Here is a 21,442-nt window from a genome sequence, read left to right as displayed (position 1 = left end):
ATGATAGTTTAGCGTGGGTTAATCCATTCATTCATGCATCCATTTAGTATGAATTATAGTTTGTTTTGAAATCTCATAGACCGATATTTGCTGAAATCTATGCATACATATTTATCTTTTGTAGAATGCACATTTGTAGTGTTTTCTAAGCGCTATTGTGTTTTTGACCATCATGAATCCGGCTCATACTGAGCGCGGAGAGAGACTTGTGTTCGCAGCTGGACACAGTGGAAGCAATGTTTCCATAATAAAGTGACTCTTGGCAGACTGTTAGAAAGCAATTTTGGCTGGCTGCGGATAAATGTTTTCGTTCTGAATGAGACTGTCTCAATGCGAAGGGACAGGAATGCTCTGTTTTTAGAATACAATGAAGAAGAACATGTGATTGTGTTCTAGTACATGATTATGCTATACTGAAATTATGCACGCACGTAGCTATAGAATGCTGGTTGTCATAGAATGTTTTCTACGCATGCAATTGTAGAAATGCGTCATTGTTCTGTATAACAGTAGATTGCTGATCTGTTCAGGAGGGAGGCTGTCTCAGAGTTGGCTGAGAGAGAGATGGGAGTCAATCTCACAGTCTCAGAGCTGAGGGCTGTGTAGTGGTAGAGCTAATGCTGGAAGGGTTGGGTTTTGCTAAATGCACTCATAGCTAGAGAGTGCTGCTTGTTAGTGATTAGTGACATTCTGTCATACATAAATAAAGATGCGTTCTGTTTGAAATATCCGAATCCTGTGTCTGTGTGATCTTCTCTGTTTGTTTACATAGCATTTCTAGTTTTACAAAGCATTTAGCATTATTGCTACTGTTGCCTTCAATAACACACAACCTCAATCCAACTTCTCACCACTTTCCATCAAAGAGGTTGAAACCATTATCCTGAAACTCAAAACATCTAATTGTCAGGGAGACGTATGTCCTGCCCCCTTGCCAAGGAAGCTGCTAAGGAAGTAGCCCCTTTCATCACTAAAGTCATTAATGCTTCTATCAAATCTAGTATAGTACATAATAACTTGAAAGATGCCTGGGTACTCCCACTTTAAAAAAAATAAAAACCTTTGCTAGATCCTAACAACCCAGCCAATTACAGACCTATTACGACGGTTCCATTCTTATTAAAAATACTTGACCGAGATGCATATCTGCAGATACAACACCACCTTGAATCTAATAATTTACTAGGACTGAGGCAATCTGGATTTAGACCCAGACACGGAACTGAAACTGCCCTTATTGACCTCTAGACCCAAATCCAGGCCATGCAAGACAAAGGCAAGTTAGCCATGCTTCTCTTACTGGACCCATCAGCAGTTTTTGATTTGGTGAACCATAAAATTCTATGCAAACAGCTCTCATCAGCTGCGCACTTCTCAGACCAAGCGAATGGCTGGATTGAATCCTTCCTCAACCACAGGTCTAGGAGGGTCTTCTCACCCTCTGCCTCTGCTATAGCGACCCCCATCACCTGTGGGTTGCCCCAAGGAGTGTCCCCTACTCTCTACAATGTATTCACCAAGCCATTCTTTGACAAACTTGAGTATCTGGGTGTCACCTACACCAACTACGACACCCAGATACTCATCCCTATTACTGGTGATTATAGTGTAGACAGTGGGACCCTCAACAATATTTATCTCATCATACAAGCTTGGATGGCGAAGCATGGGCTCTCTCTTAATGAAGATAAGACAGAGTTGCTCCTTCTGGGCTCGCCTGCCAACTTGAAAAATCTGGACACGTCTTTCGCCTCATTCCACGTTGACGGCAACATCATTCAAGTCGCTAATGTGATGAAAACATTAGGAATCTACATTTGACTCTGCACTAAACCTGGCTAGACAAACAATCGCATTGGCTTCTTCATCCAACTACACATGCAAGCTTATCACAGCGTGCCGACCCTACCTATCCCCAGCGAACTGCATCACAATAGCCAAAGCATTAGTGCTCTCTAAACTAAACTATTGTAATGCACTCTACTTGGGCACCTCACAAAAAAACATCAATAAAATGCAAGTTCTGCAAAACAACGCCATCCGAGCAGCGTTAAATCTCCCAAGAAATCAACACTCCTCTGAAACCAGACTATCACTAAAATGGTTCAACAGCAACCAAAGAATAGCCTTCAAAAATCACTTATGCACAAATGCCTCTCCAACCAGGCACCCATCTACCTGGCAAACACTATCTCCTGTTACACATCATCACTGCCCATCAGAACGGCCTCAAGGCACATTGTCAATATACCTAGATTTAGGCAACAACGTGCAGGCAGAGCTAGTTTCCCTCTCCTCGCAGCCAAAAAATGGAACGCCATCCCCCTCTCATTAAGAGAGGAACCTTCCTACCACCTTTTCTGGAAAAAGACCAAATCGTGGCTCCAAAGGTACAATACTATATGGAACACCTATCCTGCCCGACACAGATCGCCTTGCACACACCTGTACAATGTAAATTCTTCTGTTTTTTTGCTCTTTAGTTTTCTGCTTGTATACCTCTAACCTGTGCTATTTTAGTGCTTTTTCATTGATGCCTGTAAATACTGTATTCATTGCTGTTATTCCTTATAAATGTCTGTTTTTTCGCAATATGTAAGCTTAGTGCCCAGTTGCCTAAAGGCTCAGTGCGCTCTATAAATAAATAAACTAAACTTCCCTCACTTGCGTGTGAAGCAGCCTGCTGTGAACACACAGACAGGGTTAGAGCGGGCTAAAGTCAAATACAAGTTGGGCACTCACCAGGTAAGTCGCTCCATTACACTGTGCACAGTATTCGCAGGTCATTGAGCGTGGCTTCTCGTGGCCGGTGAGACATTTTCTTCTGGTTCTCCTCTGCTCACGCCACTGGAGCCTATTGCTCCTAAGAGAGCCAGGTGCAACCCTGCCACCTGGAACCTCCAAACAGGGAACGCTCGCCTCGCCACTGCTGCTTCCTGCTACGCAAACTCTGCACAATGAAATTCTTTTGGGCCAGCGTCTCCTCTTCATGCTTCCTGCTGCGCTACCCTGCAACAGGGAGAGTCCCAAGCTAAGACTCTCTCGGGACCTACCAGAGCTTCTGGCGATTTCGTGGTTCCGTCGTCTTCTCTTGCCACAAACTTCCCTCTCAGCACACAATACTACTTCTTCTACTGCTCTGCTTCTCTTCTTAATGCCTGCACCCAAGTGGGCTTTTTAAGTCACTCAGTCCCCTTCAGGTGTAGGTCATTTGCACTAATTAGGAGCTCACTCCCACAGTAGTTCCTTTGCATCCCTCTTCCTCGTTCCATTATTGAGGGAATTATGGCACTTAAAGTCTCTAAAAACAAAAATCGGCTTTCTAACTCTCTATTTTGCAACAAGCCATCAAAAGATTAGGGTTTTAACGAAAGTTGAACAAGGGAGCGTCCCCTTCTTTCTGACCAGTTTCCTTCCCCATGTGATCCTCCCACAGAATACTGCCCCCAGGGTCGAGATCAGGGAGCGCCTGTCTTCCCCTGGCCGCACAAGGAAGGTCCCAGGTCGGGGTTTGGGGCAGGGGGGAGGCTGGGGTGATTACTGATTCATCACAGTGGGCTTAGCCCCCTTTTCAAGACTTTCAAGTAGAGTGAAAGAAGGGTGCTTAAGTAGCTGGTGGGAGGAGGAGAGTAGTATTGGGAGGAGAGTAAAAGTGTAGAGCTATGGAGTGGTAATAGAGAAGAGGAGCAGTGGTAACATCAAAGGGTGGCAAGAACTAGGAGTGAAACAGAGGGACAGATGAATGGTGGAAGGAGTAAAGAGGGGTGTGGTAGTAACAGTAGAAGGGAAGAGGTAAACATGGGTGTGAGTGAACCATCCTGAATCCAATAGAGTACGCACAAGGCACTATCGCAATTCACATTAGAAACACTAACCACTGGATAGAGTAGGGACAGCTAGGAAGTCGCTTGGGGAGATTAGACAGCCACTGTTTTAGCATACCATCTGCAGTATAAGATAAGCTTCTAGACGTCAGTCTCAACATTTGCTAGCACCAACCAGGGGTTACGGACACCTGGGTTAGGGAGGAGGTTCAAAAATAAACGAGAGAAAGAAAGAGACTGCCTTAGGCCCAACAAAAGGAAAAAAATAAACTTGAACTGTCTCTACGTTTCAAAGTGATTTTTGTGAAAACTGCAACAGCGGTCACACCATGACTGCCCTTCTCAGGATAGTCAACTCCTCTCTTAGAGAACACACTCTTCCAGACAGACTACAAACAGGGCTCATCCTGTTGAAAAAACACATCCTCGACTCAAAGGATCTGACAAACTACTATCCTATCAGTAGGCTCCCTTTTATCGGAAAGATCATAACAAGGCGATTGCTAATCTATTCGGCAAAATTCACCCACTCTGCCTTTTTCAGGATTATCAATCTGACGTCCATCCCAAACTCGTCAAGAAGACATTCACCATTGAGGTGGTTGATGAGACCTTGCAAAATATCAATAAAGGTGATGCGTACCTATTAGTCCTCATTAACCTCATTCTACACAGTGCTGACACTGTTGGCCTCCGAGATGAAATTGCTCTTTTGTCTCTTGCTGAAATGCACTACACTCTCCAACCAGATGAGCTCCTTAGCACTCAGGAGGGACAATGATGCAATATACTTCAGCAACTCAAACCATAAACTACAACAGAAATACCCATCCACCCGCTATAAACAATTACCAAGGACCCGGAAAATGTGCCCACTGGCACATATAACCGAGCTTCAGCAATGGACTGACTCACCTTAAGGGAATATGCTCTGAATCATGTGAGGAATCTGGCAAGGCAAGCTTCTGCAAGTGACATCGAAGTACTGGTTCACGTCAACAATACTCTAAACCACACTAGATCAGGAACACTCCAACTCCTGCTGCATCGAACAATGCCAGTTCAGACATACCACTTACACCACTGCCTGATCTGTTGCTCGACCTCCGGGCTCACCGAGTACTGGTCTTCATACCTAGGATGTACTTGTATGTCTGATCAAACAGAACTGAATTAAATGGACACCGAGAGGATGTCATGCTATAAGCAATCTGCAGACCCAACAAGACACAGGGATGACCATAGGGGATGTTGCTGGTCCCTGGGTCCACTGAGCATCAGTCATCGAATCTAGCTAGTACTCGTAAGTCCGATAGAACAGAACTGGAAGTAACTGCACAGAAAGAAGGTATCTTCCAAAAAACAATGGCAGACTCAACAAGACACAGGGACGACCATAGACCTGCAATTCACGTAACCCAATACAGATAAGGAATAGGGTAACTTAACACCAATGACACTGCCAAGCAGGGAAAGACAACCTCAAGCCCGGTAACCAAAGCAAACTGTGCTAGACAGAAAATCGTTCTAGGAGAACCAATACTTCAAACCTCTAGAATAGATATGGTCAGCTCAGCGGGCACTGGAAGGTAATCTGAAATAGGGGTCTCCCACCAATCCACAGTGTGAAGGCACCATGAAGCAAGACACAGACAACAGATTCAAAGTTCAAACAAAAATGCATTTATTAATTTAAATGTCAGGATTGTGGAATATATTTTTGGGTTTTGCCTAACTTTGTGGTATTTTTATTATGTTGGAAAACATTGGTATTTTACAGTAGAAGTATCTCATGTGGTACTTCGTTGGTCTATTTCCTTTTATAGTGGTCAGACTAACTTCAGAGTATTGCCTAACAATTGTTTTTACCAGGCCACACCATAACACGGGCCTGGACTTGATACACTCTGGGGTACCTTATATCTTCTCTCCTCGCAGCATTTGAACAACAGTGCAGTATGCCCTTGTGGCTGAGTTTCAAAATCATTAACAAACACTTTGAAATACTGCACATTCATACACTAGCTAGACAGTTTACAGCAGTTATTTCCCTTGGGATAAAATGACTGGCTGCTGCAAAAATGCACCAGAACCCAAGTGATTTTAGAATGTTTTTTTTTATCGCAGTCGATAAACTTACAATTTACACATGGCATTTACACATGGCAACAGTTATGCATATAACAGACTTTTCAGTGCAAGTGTATTACGAAGAGTAATGGCACATTTCAAAAATAGAATGAGTTGTGACCAGTCTTACCAATCCGACCTTGAAAGCGAAGAACTTGGCAAGAAATTATACTTAGAGAACACAAAGAAGAAAACCGCAAACGCATTTATGTAAATTCGAAATTGCATGCACTTTTAACATTGCTGGCTCCAAAAATGAAATAACCTATTTCCTTGAGTGACTGACCGACAGGCAAGCAATCCAACCCCCTCACTTTACTTATATTTACCTACAAGTTGGCGATATTTCTGGCTCAGATGCACATGTGAATCCCCTCAGGGTCGGTCGGCCACTCAGATAAGAACTGCTACAGCACCGTGCAGCTTGCCAGCACTGGACTGTCCTCCAGTCAGCCCATTGCAATTCCTGTCCTCCAGTCAGCCCATTGCAATTCACCGTCCCTCTCAGCACAGTGTCCCAGGATGTCTGCCTGCCAGCTCGTCTCGCCCCAGCATTCGAGAATGTTTTATCCGACTACACCCACTCAAGCCCTTTTTATGAGCTCTTGCTGCCAGTCAAGGGAGATCCTGTTCCTTACAGATCATACCACTGAAAAACACATGATCCTATTGTGTTTTCCCTGCCTTCTCCAACTGCGTTTTGGAGCAGAATTTCCTACTTGTTCAACTTGACCAAGCAAAATCTGCACGTTTACTATTCCATTGAAGCAGAGTCACATGCATTTCAAATTTAGATTCAGGTTATTTCCATATAGACTAATTTGCACTAAATGTTGTTAAGGGACAGGTTACCTGTTATTGGGATTGGATTAGTATGTTAATGTCCTAGTATGAGTTTTAATACAAATTCATTCAATTGAAATAGCATCCTGAAATAATACAATTTTAATCATGCTCTGCATTTCTGAACTCTGTGTATTTCCCACCCATTGCGCGCTTGTTGCATTGGCAACATATGCGTTGCATATGCCTGCATTTCTTTCTGAGACTCACCCTAAGACCCCACTATATGTGCATGCTACACTAATAAGCCCCTGTAATTCAGAGCTCCCAGCTCTCCTCCTACACTCCCTCCTTTTTTTTACTGCAGGAACAAACTAAAATAAAATTAAAATGTTCTAAAGCGCATGTGTTGATCCCTACTTGAAAATAAATAATACGTAAATTGAAATCCACGTATGAAAACATTATGGACATATTTCCAGACTTGAAAAAAATGATTGCAACAAACAGAAGATATTGTTATCTTTGAAAAGGAATAAGACAATTCTTTTTTGTTTTACTCTTTTATCTTGATTTCTTATCTTTTTTCCTGTTTTCTTTTTCTTGTTTTTTTTAATGAGAGTGATCTGGTTTTTGTATCTTTTGAATTATTTGAATATTTTTTTTTAAAAATAGTTTTGGGGATTTTTTTTAAAGAAATCTGATCTTTTGATCACCTTTAAATCTCCTTTTAAATTGGTGATGCAATTTCTTTTAATCAAAAATACAATCATGAACATTTTCAAAGACCATGCAACAGTGACATTCAATCAAATACAAAAAACAGAAAAACAAAAATAAAAATCAGTTCATGAGAAATAGTTTTTACAATGAACAACTCCTGCAATAAAATAGTTCATGATAGGATCAATAAAACAGTCTGCAATTTAAGAAGACCCTATTAATAAGTCTTTTGGGCCCTCATCTTCACCCCCTTCTTCGGTCCAGGGGGCTTTCCAGTGGACTCCAATCCAGGGGTATCCACCAAGGGTCCTGCGCTCCATGGATCCAGCACTGATGAGGAAAACAATTATTTTTATAAATTAAAAAGAAAAGACACATTAAGTACCAAACACAATAAACCTTTCATTTTCTATTCCACGGGAGCATCTAAAATCAAATTTGATTATGCACACAAATACACATTATAGAAATAACATGCCATACAACCAAGTCATTTTTCCAATAAATATACAACACGCACACAGCATGTTCAGATAAGAGCCCATTTGCACTTTTATGCATTAGCACTATTTACACCGAATCATTTGCTATGGCAACTCATATATAAATATAAATATATATGATACATTACTCACTGTAATCATATTTCTGATGCTTGTATCTGCTTAGATTCACATGCTGTGCATAGGCCGACATCTAGTGGAAGCTGCGGAGTATTACAGTTTGTTTTTCGAAACTCGAAAATGGGCGTCGACACAGGGCGTGCCAGTAATACTATCCCTAGTGTGACGTCCACTGTACCCTTGATCCCTCACGCGTGTAGGGCCCTCAGATTGTATTTTTCTGACATGAGGTAGCATGAGGAGTAGCGCGAGTACAGATTATCCAAGCAGATAAAGGAAGATAAGACTACAAGCATCCATGCACCTTCTCTCAGAGGGGAGGAAGGGTGCGTCCCATGTGCATCTAAGCAGATACAAGCATCAGAAATACGATTACGGTGAGTAATGTATCCCTTCTGAGGCTTGTGGAATCTGCTTAGATCACATGCTGTGCATAGATTAGCGAGCAGTATTAGAAGGAGGTGGGATGTGAGAAGGGTCCTGAGCAAACAGATGTCTTAGAACCGCTTGTCCCACTTGGGTATCTGTCTTGGAATGAGTGTCAATGCAGTAGTGCTGAGTAAAAGTGTGAATAGAGCTCCAAGTAGCTGCTTTGCAAATGGTGTCAAGGGGTACATTTGCAATGAAAGCCAGAGTGGCCCCAATGCCTCTTGTAGAGTGGGCTCTTGGCGTGAAAGGCAGAGTTTTTTTCTGAAAGGGAGTAACACAGCTGGATACAATTAACAATCCACTTATAGATGGCACCTTTAGAGATGCGATCTCCCTCTTTGCCTGTAGCTACGGAGACAAACAGTTGGTCTGTTTTTCTTAGCGACCTGGTCTTGTCTACATAGTAGAAGACCGCTCTCCGCACATCTAGAGTGTGTAGTTTCACCTCTGCCGAGCTCTTGGGTTCTTGGAAGAAAGCCAAAAGCTCAATGGACTGGTTAACGTGGAATTTAGAAATAAACTTAGGTGAGAACCTAGGGTGTGTACGTAGAACCAGTTTATCTTTATGAACAGTAAAGAAAGGATCCTGCACTGACAGAGCCTGAATTTCACTGATCCTTCTTATGGATGTAATGGCTACTAAGAAGGCAGTTTTATAGGTCAGGTGTTTAAGACTGGCTTTATGCATGGGTTCAAGTGGTGGCCCCATGAGCTTAGCAGGCACCACATTAAGGTCCCAACCCGGTGGTGGGTTAGAAATTGGAGGGTGGAGTCTCTTTACCCCTTCCATGAAAGCTTTAGCCACTGGTACTTTCCACCACAAAACCTTGTTATGGGAGGTGGTGTAGGCTGACAGAGCCGTCAGGTGTACCTTTAGTGAATTAAATACCAACCCTGCATCCAGCAGGTGGAGCATGTAGGTGACAATATTGGAAGGAGTGCAATCAACCGGGTTGATTTGTCTATTCTGGCACCAGATAACAAATCTTTTCCATTTGTCAAAATAACAGTGCCTAGTGTTTGGCTTCCTAGATTTCTTTAGGATGTCGATGCACGTCTGTGGTAAATTGAGGTGTCCAAACTCTATGACTTCAGGAGCCATGCTGCCAAGTTCATTGAGCTGGGTTGAGGATGCACTGTTTGACCTTGGTGCCGGGATAGTAGGTTGTACCAGCACAGGAGTCTGATGGGTTCGCATGCTGCTAGTCTGCACAGGTGTGGGAACCACGGTTGTCTCGCCCACAGTGGAGCAACTAGGATGAGCATCATCGATTCCCTATGCATCTTGTTGACCACCTTCCTCATTAGAGGAGTTGGTGGAAAAGCGTAAGCAAACATCCCTGACCAGTCCGTCCACAGGGCGTTCCCCTTGGAGCCTGGTTGGGGAAACCTGGATGCGAAGTCTGGGCATTGTCTGTTTTCGCTTGTGGCGAATAGGTCTATAGTGGGGAAACCCCACTGTGAGAAGATGTCCTCTATGACTTCTCTGTGTAGACACCATTCGTGTTCTCTTGGGAGGGGATCTCTGCTCAAAGCGTCCGCTAGTGAATTGAGATCTCCTGGAACATGTTGAGATGACAGGTAGATGTTCCGTCTGAGTGCCCATATCCAAATTTTTTGGGCAAGCTTGGACAGATTTGGCGAACGAGTCCCTCCCTGCTTGTTTAGGTAAAACATTGCTGTTGTGCTGTCTGTCAAGATCTGCACTGACAGGTTCAACAGGTGGGGCTCGAACGCTTGAAGCGCTCTGAATACTGCCAGAAGCTCTAGCAGATTGATATGATTCTTGGCCACTGTGTGAGACCAGAGACCCTGAGCTTTTCGCACCTTGAAACACTTGTGTAAAGGCGCGTTACAAATGCCATATCATATCATATCATAGCTGTGTGGTGAAGAAGGTGTGCTCCCCACCCTGACAGGGATGCGTCTGTTGGGACTACAGCCTGTACCTCGGGATCGTAAAAGGGTTTCCCCTTTGACAGGTTTTCTCTTGTCCACCAGTGAAGACTTTGTACAAGTGTTGGCGAAACGACCACTGAATCGTCCCACTGACCACTTGCCTGAGACCACTGTTTCGCCAACCATTCTTGCATGGGACGCATGCGCAGGCGCGCGTGGGGGACCAGGTAAATACATGACGCCATCATGCCTAGCAAACGCATCGCTTTGCGCACCGTTATCTGGCGACCAGCCTGATATAGAGGAATTTGCAGCAGTAGATTCCGAATTCTTTCCTCTGATGGAAAGGCCAACCCCTCTTGTGTGTTAAGAACAGCGCCTAGGAACTGTTTGGAGGTGCTTGGCACCAGACTTGATTTTTTCTCGTTTATGGAGAAACCCAATTCGAAGAGGAGGTTGATCGTTCTTTGAATGTTTGCAGTGCAAATTACTGGGGTTTCCCCCGTGATGAGCCAGTCGTCCAGGTAAGGGTACACTGGGATTGCCTCCCTGCGTAGGTGTGCCGCCACCACCACCAGAACTTTGGTGAATACCCTTGGAGCTGAGGCTATACCGAAGGGCAGCACCTTGAACTGGTAGTGCTGACTGTCCATCTTGAAGCGCAAGAATTTTCTGTGCGCTGGGAACATGGAAATATGAAAATAGGCATCTTTCATGTCCAATGTTGCCATGTAATCCCCCTTTTTTAGGAGGGGGATTACCTCTTGGAGAGTAGTCATGCAACATTTTTGGGGCTTGACATACTTGTTTGCAGGGCGTAAGTCTAAAACTGGGCGCATTGTTAAATCTTTTTTTGGCACAAGGAAGTAAATTGAATAAATACCCTTGTTTACCTGTTTGCCCGGGACGAGTTCGATCGCGTCATTTTCTAGAAGATTGACGATCTCCTCGAGGAGGATCTTCTGGTGGTCTAAGGAATGTACCTTTTGTCGTGGAGGGTAATTTTGGGGACGCTCGAGCAGCTCTATGCAGTATCCTGCGGACACTGGGCAGCACCCATTTGTCTGAAGTGATCCCTTCTCAAGCTTGGGTGAAGTTGGTAATGCATCCCCCTACTGGAGATGCGTGGGAAGGGACCCTAATCTCGGCGTCACTGTTTTGCGGGAGGCATGCCGCCTCTGCTGGGGCTGCCTCTACCCTTACCACAACCCCTCTTGTTTCCCCCGTTGTAATTTTGGGTAGACTGCTGGTTGTTACCCCATGGAGTACCCTGCCCCTGAGAATAGTTGGAGCCTCTTTGTGAATTTTGGCCGCGTGGGTGACGAAAATTGCTATTCCCTCTTTGATTAGGTGGCTTGTTGGTCAACTGTCCCAGGGATTTCAGAGTCTTGTACTCATCCTTGGCATTTTTTAATGCGTCCTCTACCGCCTTGCCAAACAGTAGCTCAGGCTCCACCGGTTTGTCTATTAAGGATGCTTGTGTCTCGGGTTTAAACCCTGACTGTCTTAACCAAGCATGTCTCTTAATAACAGTGCTCTCTGCAATCAGCTTGCCGTCATTATCCGCGGCATCAAAGGTTGCCTTAAGGATGCAACTGGAAACGGCTCTCCCCTGTGACGCAACCTGTGCCAACTGGCTTTTTAAAGGTTCCGGTGCGGAGTCGATGAGTGCAGCAACTTGTTCCCACTGGTGGCAGTTGTAACTAGCCAGCAGAGTGGTGGAGTGGCAATCCTTGCCTGGTAGGCGGAAGTGGAGGCTACCTTCCTTCCCAACCCGTAGATCTTTTTTCTCTCCTTGTTGGGGGGAGGCTCAGACGATGATAGGGGTGTTCCCGCCCTCTTTCGGGTATTAGTCACTACCAGGGAGTCCGGTTTCAGTTGCCCTCTTATGTACAGAGGGTCTGACTGGGCTGCCCTGAACAACTTTTCAATCCTGGGGTTTACTGCCCTGGTGAGGTTCGGATTGAGAAGGGAAGGATCAATTCTCCTCTGTATAGACTTGAGAATGGGGATGGCCTGGACAATGGGTTTCTTTTCTCCCACTAGTTCCTCGGCAAAGTCCCTCCCCTTCTGTGCTCTCCGAGTATCTATGCGGAAGTATTCTGCCACTCTAGACAGAACCTCATTTAGGAGAGGTTGGTTGTCGACTGGAGAGTCGGTAACCGGAGGTTCCTTGCCTACTGGGGAGTCTACTCTGTAGACTTCTGGGTCATCTTCGTCCTCCTCTTGGTCCTCGTCATCCCCGTAGTAGTCCACCCCAGTTTGGTCATCCAACGTTGCCAAATCTGGATCCTCATCTAGTAGTGGATCCTCATTATACCGAGAGTATGGCTGTACGTAGAAAGGGTCAGAAGACCGACTTTGCATTGGTGCCTCAACTCGAGGTTTCTTACCAGGGGGTTGCGGGTCCCTAGACCCTGAGGGAGTAGCCCAGTCAGGGGTATAGGAGAGGAAGTGAGCTGGATTCTTGGCATAGAAGTCTGCTAGGGATGACATTCTAGACATAACTCTGTCTATATCCTCACTGGACCATTGTTTAGAGCTGGGGATTACCCTTTCCTGGGAGGGTTGCCCTGCAATATCTTGACTGGACCTATGGGCTTGTGCAGGGTCTTGGTTAGTTTAACAGAAGACTGTGAATTGTCTTTAAGTTTCTGTGGTGCAGAAGAAGGCTGAGAATGTTTCTTCTGCTGTTTTCCCCCCTCCCCGTGAGTGGAAGAGTGCTTCCCTGGTGTTTTCACCTTCTCGCAGCTTGTCGACGTCTGGCGTCGAGATTCGGGGGTAGTGTCCCTTTCCTTCGAGTGAGGACGTCGGGACTCGGGAACAGCCATCGCGCGGTCTGCTGGCGCCGACTCCTGGAGTGCGGCCTGGGGACGGTGGTCGGCTTCGTCTTTCGACGATCGTACCTCCATTACTTTGGTGAGTGAGGCACTCTTGGCAATAGTGGATGGTTGCCTGGTGTCATGCGGTGATCTTGACCGAGCACGCCCAGAGGACACCGATTCGGTGGACCGTTCTCTTTGTGCCTTTTTCCGAGAACTCGACACGCGCGTCTAGTCATGGTTGGACTTCGACTGTTTAGTGGAAGTGGTGTGGATAGCGCTCGTGTCGCCGGGTGTCTTCCCCATAGCTGCCCTGCCGGACAACCTTCCGAGGTCGGGGACTTGCGCTTGGCTGTCTTTCGATGCCATGTTGCCCTCGCTGTCCGATAGTACGGCGTCGCTGCCATCACTGAAGGCGCCTTCCGCTTCTGTGGCCTCTTGTTGCCTGGCGTGGTGGGCCCAACGTTTGGTCGAATGGTCATTTAGAGTCTTAGCCTTGAACCGGCTACACGCTCTGCAGTTCGCCTTGGGGTGGTCCCTCGGCAAGCAGAGGTTACAGGTGGCATGTCTGTCAACCCAGGGGTACTTGCGGTTGCACTTAGGGCAAAATTGGAAAGGGGTACCCTCCATACGTACCCTGTGGCAGCGGGCTAGTGTGCAGGAATATATATATGAATATAAGTGAGTGAAGAGTATGTACCACCTCCCTACTTGTACAGGGCGGAGGCCAGAGGCTTTCTGAGGCCCAAAGTCCATCGTGCAGCTCTCGACGGTAGTTTTCTTCGCCGGGCCGGCTTCGAGCTTCAAACTTCGATGACTCGACGTGGGTATGGAAGAAACGGGGAAATATTATAATTTTTAGCAAAATTATGGCTAAAGCCAGGGACCTCCGCGGAATGCTTCCGACTAGTATGGCGGAAAAAAACAATCTGAGGGTCCTACACGCGTGAGGGATCATGGGTACAGTGGACGTCACACTAGGGATAGTATTACTGGCACACCCTGTGTCGACGCCCATTTTTCGAGTTTCGAAAAACAAACTGTAATACTCTGCAGCTTCCACTAGATGTCGGCCTATGCACAGCATGTGATCTAAGCAGATTCCACAAGCCTTAGAAATATAAATATATATATATATACACACACACACACACACACACACACACACATACATACACGTATATTTTTTTTTTACTGTTAGTTTCAACTTGCTTAAGCCTCTTCACTTCATCTTTCGGGTGAAAAGGCTTGATCCGAGTACCATGGACAAACTGTTCCACTGTCAATTCACCCTCCTTTTTAGCAGTTCTGTAGACCACAGGTGAAACCTTATCTGTAATTTTATATGGCCTTTGCCATGCTGCAAGGAATTTAGAGTTTTTGTGTTTCCTCTTCCCAAAGTTAAATATAAATACTTGATCTACTTCCTATTCTTTCAGATGCCTTCCTATCATGATATGTTTTTGCACCGTCAGCAGCCTTTTCCAAATTCCGCTGCACAAATGCTAATGCATGTTGTCAGTGCTTCCTCAACTCTTCCACATATTCATCAATTGTGGATGCATCCACCAGGACTTGTTTGTTTGTTTTGTAAAGAAAATGTTGTGGCAAAACCATTTTTCTTCCTGTCAATCTTTCATGGGGACTGAGATTTGTCGATTTAGCGGGAGTCAACCTAATGGCCATTATTACCAATGGAAGCCCTAAATCCCAACTACAACCTGCTTCAGCTACACCTTTTTTTAACATGTCAACTATTGATCTCTTACACCATTCTACTCCCTCTGAAGAAGAGGGCCGGTAAGACATGTGTAGCTTTCTTTTCACACCCAAGATCTGCCACATTTTTGTCATTAATGCGCTAGTGAAATGACTTCCACGGGCTGACTATTCTTTGAGGTAAACCAAATCTTGACAAAATATGATTTACCATAAAGTGGCCGCCGTTTGTGCACTGTAATCCGGGGCCAGAATGCACTCCACCCATTTGGACATTAAACAAGTTACTGTCAGCATATACCGGTTTCCACTTGCTGATCTTTTTATAGGCCCGATAAAGTCGATTTATAAAATCAGATCATGGGAGGGTCAAACCCCTTTTCATTAATGGTGCTCTATGAGAAGGTGACACAGGTTGAAACTGTACACATACTAAAGACCCTCTGGTGTAGAGCTCAACATCCTGTGACAGGTGTGGCCAATAAGCATAATCTTTTTAAATGTTCAAAGTCTTTTGTGAACCTCTGTGTCCTGCGGTTATGGCATTGTGGGCATGATGCAAAATCAATCCCTGAAATGACAAAGACACTACCCATTGTATCTGGCCTGTCACAGATTCTCTAATCATAAGTCCATCTTGTAATTTAATTCTCTTTTTGTTTTTCATTTTCACACACTTCAATAGTCTGGTTCAACTCTAAATTGAAACACGCTCCAATTTTGCGTGTTTGAATTTGCTCTGTTTCACTTTCATTCGTTTGTTTTCTTATTTATAAATCAGTAGAAAATTCAGAACCGTTATTCAAAGGTGATACGCAGGCTTCTGTGTTTTCATCAGTGCAGGGGCTATTAAATAGTCACTTATTGTCAGAATGCACAAGATCACTCCTATGACATTCTGCACCTTCACTTGGCTGTTTTTGGACTGCACATAACTTTCGTATCTGTTCAGATAACATTTTGACTTGGGCCTCTAAGCATTGAAACCTGTCCCTGTCTCTGGATTCCTCCCTTTGTGGTCTGGGCCGGTACTGGTAAAATGTGCCTCGATTAGGCCTATTCTGGCAATTCTCAGGAGATTGATTTCTATTTGTGTTACCTCTGAACTCATGTGACATAGGAGGTGGAGAATACGGATTGACCATCTTTGACCATGGTCGACTGGTGGTGGCGACTGGTTAAATTGGCGAGAGACATAGCTCATATTTTGTCTTTCATTTGGTGGGAATTGTCCTCTTTGCTGATTTCCATTTTCAATTAACCTAGCCACATACCTTGGTCTTTCTTGGTGGCCATATACCATTGTATTAGTGTCAAACCGACTGAGTCCCCAGAGTCTGGTATGGGCCATTGTACATTTGATTTTGATTGTTATTTAGGCCTGACAAATCGGGGCGATATCCCACTCAGGGAGCATTACCCAAATATCTAGGGCAGGGCTAATGCAAGACTCCCTATTGCTGGGATCAACGGATTGGAACAGGAGTTTGAGACAGTGTCCTCTGTGGAGGCATACCCCTTTGGTTAAGTGTCATGTTGTTTCTTGCCTGGGTTTGGGCCGATTCAAGCGTCATTTTTACACATTTTACCTCCAGAATGGCTGGCACGGGTTCTTTAGATTGTGTCTCCTTATTCCTAAGCCCTTCCTCTCTCTAACCATATATTACTTCATATAGTTTGGTGTCCTATTCTATTTTTTTATTTTTTTATTTGCACAGATCATTTGGTTTCCATATATGAAACCTTTAACCTCACCATGTCCAGTTTTTCATTGATTGTCTACAGTTTGATGAACGTTGTCTAACTCTCCAGGCTTGATCTAATGTTTCTGGGCCTATTAATGTTTTCCAAGCATTGTCACGCTTTTTAGTCCCTCCAGCTTCTTGAGTATTAGGATCACCAGTCTTATGAGCGCTATGTTCATCTTCATGGTTTCTCCTTCCACTAGAGTCCTCCACCACTCTTCAGCGCTCATTGTCCTAGAGCTTCTCAATATTTCCCCAAGCACTGCGTACGCTCTTCTCTAAATCCTACGCAATGTAGGGTAAGGTGTTTCAGAGATTCTTTCTCTCCCTTTATTGTACATATTCTACAACTTTTGAGAATGTTCAACTTTTTTCTCCTTTGCAGTATTTCTCCCGTTGGTAAGATGTTTAGTCTGAATCTCAGGAGAAGGTCTTGAAAAGTACCAATTCGGGAATAAAGTCAGGTAACTCGGAATCTTGTTCAGCTTGCGTGGTTGTGCCCAGAAGTCTTCATAGCCTTTGTATTTACAGTTGTTTTCCTGGGTTTCTATCCAGTCGGCCATGTATAGTTTTTTCTTTGTTTTGTCTGGGTTGATCCATAAGTCATCCTCTGACTCGTTAAGATTCGCTAGGGTCGCTCGACATGTGTTTTGCCACTCCGTTAGAATTGCGTCGGATTCTTCTTTTAGGGCTTTATTCAACGCACTGAATCCTCCTATTGTGGTGTTCTCAAGACATTTTCGGTAGAAGCTTAACGTTTTCCATACCACTATGGTTTTGAGTGAGGTTAAAGCTAGCTCTCGCCTTATTTGATGTATTGGAACCGAGTTGGGCAGTTGTAGTACTTTTCGCCAAAACTGGCCCTCCAATGTTGACCATGTTTGGGGCAATAAGGGCATTGGTGATTCGACACCATATGTCAGTATGGGCACAACTTTCATCCTATAAAAGGTGACCAGTGGTGTTAAGGTGAATCTGCAGTATCTTTTAAGCAGTATTTTCCCTTGAGCAGCTAAGTTGTTTACTTTCCTTTTTAGCCTTTCTATTCTTGGTACGTTATTTTTCGTATTATCAATGCATACTCCCAGGTATGTGAATGCATCCACTTCCAAAGTGTTTTTGTTTTTCATTAACCAGCCGTTTTTTTTAGGTCTACTTTTTCTTCCTCCTGGACGGAGCTTTAGGATCCTAGATTTTTCTGGATTTATTACAAGATCGTTTGCGTCTACATACGATTGCAATGCTGTAAGCTGTCTTTGCAAACCAATTTGAGTCTGGTCCATCAGGACAATATCGTCTGCATATAGCAGTCTTCCTACTAGAGTCCCTGCAATTTTAGGTGGAAAGCAGCGAATAAACTCAAAGGCTTCGTGGATGTCTGATGTAAACAAGTTGTTCTATTATGCATGTTAGTGGTTTCCCCCCCCATCAAATTCACAAATTAACTAGTATACAATTTCATTTTGGAGTCCATAAAAATATGCAGTCTTAACTTCTAGAGTTAGGGTTAAAAGCCACATCAAAGCGTAAAAATGCTCTTTTTAAATTTTTGAGGTACTGGCAAGGGGACATATCACGCTTCATTGTCATAGTATAAACTGCCTTTTGGCCTCCTGTATGGACTGATAAGGTGAAAACTGCCTTCTCAAAGTCTGCCCATGACAAATCTTCCTGTTCATGGAGACCCCGAAGGACACTGGCAACTGTTGATTCTAGAGTCAGGTGAAAGTATTGTCTTTATTGTTCTCTAAATATATTGTGGACTGTTTCTAAATGATTTGCCATGCAACAATCACCTCCCTTTTTGAATAGTTTAATCAAAGTTTTGATAGACTTCATGATCTGGATAGGACTACATGGTGCATTCTGGTGTGTGTCATTTTGTCACTCATTTCTGTTCCCTTGTGGGCAGGAATGATTGTAGCTATTGGCTTGTGATGCATACCCCACCATTGGGCTATAACCAGGTCTGGACACAGGAACAGCTGTTGGTACATTGTTCCCTTGTACAGAGCTGGGATTAATTTAAATTCCACTGAATGTAGTGCCTTGTCGCCTTTCCTGAGATTTTAGACTAAATATTTGCTGTTCTAAATTCTTGCACTGTCCATTAACTCGTTGTGCCTCATGACAGATCAGAATTCTCATCCCTGATCTTATTAATTACTGCTCGTAATTCATTTATTTGTACCTGACGCTGGTCAAGTGCCTTATTTTTGTTATCATGATCTTCCATTAATTTGAATATCACCTGTTCGACAGCGCAGAATTCTTTGTCTTTTAGATTGAAATTCTGTGTCTAGCCCCGTTTTCTGTTCTAGTTCTGCTTTTAGCTGCTGCACTTGATCACATGCATTATCCAAGCTGCACTGTAACTTACTAATCACTTCAGTGCCATTTCCCTGTATTTTTAAAGATCTGTGTAGCAAAAACCACAATTTTGCACATAATCTGATAATGCAATTTTTCTCTTCCTTGCGGTCTGATGCTCTGAACAGCCTCATGAGGCATACCTGCACAATGCTCCTTCATCAAAGATGTTTTCAAGTGGTTCTTTTCCTATCTCAGTGTTAGTCCTGTCTTTCCATATTGTTTCATTTTCTGAAGACCAAACTGCATGGGCAAAAAGCTGTGCCTCATGATAGGATGCCAATTCAGGAAAGCCAGCTTCGATTTGGGACATGGCGACACTATTTTGTGAGTCAAATGAGCACACAGTACTGCACCACTTCACAGTGCCAATTCAATGTACGAGTGCACGGAATGACTAGGCTTAAAATGCAATGCCACGCCCAGTAACTGTTTTAAAGTTTCCCAAAGGGATATATTTTGGGGTTATACCTAACTAGGTGTATTTTTATTATGGTGGTAAAGTGGTATTTTATGGTGGTAGTATCTCTTGTGGTACTTTGTTGCTGTATTTCCTTTTCCCCTCATTCCAAGCCAACTCCAGCACTGCCACCTACCTTCTCAGCGATCCGACCCATGAAGCGTGTTTCAGTTGAGGCTTACGCCGCCACTTTCTCACCCTCCCGCCCCCTTTGGCAGATTCACAACCTGACACAGCCCGCTCCATGCTCCACTCTGCTATCTCTGATACTCTTCATGTTCTTGCCCCTGTCATGAGGATCCACTTGAAGCCCAAAGCCAAGTGCAACTCCTGGTACAACTCAGACCTCGCCACCTTTAAACCCAAGTACAGGGTGGCTGAGAGGAAATGGCGTGCTTCCGGTACATCCTCTGACAAACTGGCCTGCCGCCTGCTGCAAAGGCAATACCGTATCTCTGTCCGCACCAAGAAGAGAGCCCACATCCAAGCCCGAGTCTCTGCGGCATCGAACAACTCGGCCAAACTCTTTAAAATCTGCAAGGAGCTGCCCAATACTACTGCAGTTTCTACCTCTCCTGTCCCCTCCCAGGCCCTCTGCACGGCTCTGACTTCTCATTTCATCTCCAAAATTCAGGACATCCTGTCCTCTCTCTCTCTCTCTCTTCCTCTCCCGTTGCCCCCTCACTTCCTGCTCTTCCTCTGACCCTTCTTCAGCCACCTCTCCCCCCTCCTTCTCTGCCTTTACCCTGTTCTCCCCAGACAAGGTTTCTAGACAAGTCCAATCTATGAAAGTCTCGTCAAAACAGGTTCATCCCTGTTCCTCCAAAACCATCAAGGACCACATTGACACCTTGGCCCCTGCTCTGGCTGACTTCTGCAACCACTCGTTTGCCAATGGGGTCTTCCCTTCCCCCCTGAAGCACTCCTTTGTGCATCCTCTTCTTAAGAAAACCCTCTGCCGACTCTTCCTGCCCAGTTAACTATCGCCCAATCTCCATCACTCATTTCCTGGGCAAACTCCTGGAAAAGCTGGCCATCTCCCAGCTTAATATTCAAACTGAATCTGTTGGTTGTCTATGACCATCAGCCTGGCTTCAGAGCAGCCAGAAACACGGAAACTGCTCTCCTGAACATCCGCAAGGACCTGCTCTCCGACCTCGATTCCAACACCCCCCTGTGTCCTCATCTAAGTTGATCCCTTTTCTGCCTTTGACACAACCATACCATCCTGCTCAACCGTCTCTGTGATAACCTGGTTATCACCGATCAGGCCCTGGCTTGGCTGACCTCTTTCCTCTCTGATCGACCCTCCCAGGTCCACCTTTGGTCCTTCCTCTCCTCTATCTCTACCTGTGGGTCTAACCTCTATCCCTGGCTTTTCAACCAATACCTGGCACTTCTTGCCCACAGCATTGCCGCTCTCCGCCCCAACTTTCAGTGCTATGCAGATGACAACTCATTTTCAGGCTCCCTCCCACCTCTTCTTCTCCTTCCCTCATCTCTGACTGTCTGCTATCCAGGAGTGGCGTGCCACCAATTATCTCTGCCTTAATGCCAGTAAGACTGAGATTCTCCTCATCGGCACACCTGCTTCTTCCTTTCCTGTCGCTCTCTGGCAGGCCTCTCTTTGCCCTCTTCCTGCTCCCACCTGTGAGGCTAAAAACCTCGGGGTCATCTTGGACTCCACACTCTTCTTCTCTCCTCACAGCTCTGATGTCTCTAAGAAGTCACACTACCAACTGCACCTCCTCAGAGGTATTCTTTATTTTCTCTCCTCCCCCCAGAAGCTCACTGTCTCCAGAGCTCTGGTTATCTCTAGGCTGGACTAATGCAACAGCCTCTTTCTAAATCTGCCTGCCTGCTTCTACTCTCTGCCCTCTGCAACTCATCCAGAACAGCACTGCAAGACTTGTCC

At 44.9% G+C, this 21,442-nt stretch overlaps 1 long non-coding RNA gene across 1 annotated transcript in view; it reads right to left on the bottom strand.

Annotated features, from left to right (window-relative positions):
- Nucleotides 1-5,984: 5,984 nt before the first annotated feature.
- Nucleotides 5,985-21,442, bottom strand: part of LOC138521734 (uncharacterized) — a 38,376-nt gene continuing 22,918 nt past the window's right edge. Inside the window, exon 3 of the long non-coding RNA XR_011283104.1 lies at nucleotides 5,985-7,769. This is a non-coding gene — a long non-coding RNA (uncharacterized lncRNA). The remainder of the gene's footprint in view (nucleotides 7,770-21,442) is intronic.

The sequence above is a fragment of the Ambystoma mexicanum genome, chromosome 13, assembly GCF_040938575.1.
Source record: "Ambystoma mexicanum isolate Mex_15411 chromosome 13, UKY_AmexF1_1, whole genome shotgun sequence".
Taxonomy (NCBI): domain Eukaryota; kingdom Metazoa; phylum Chordata; class Amphibia; order Caudata; family Ambystomatidae; genus Ambystoma; species Ambystoma mexicanum.
This window is presented reverse-complemented; position numbering and strand designations above follow the sequence as displayed.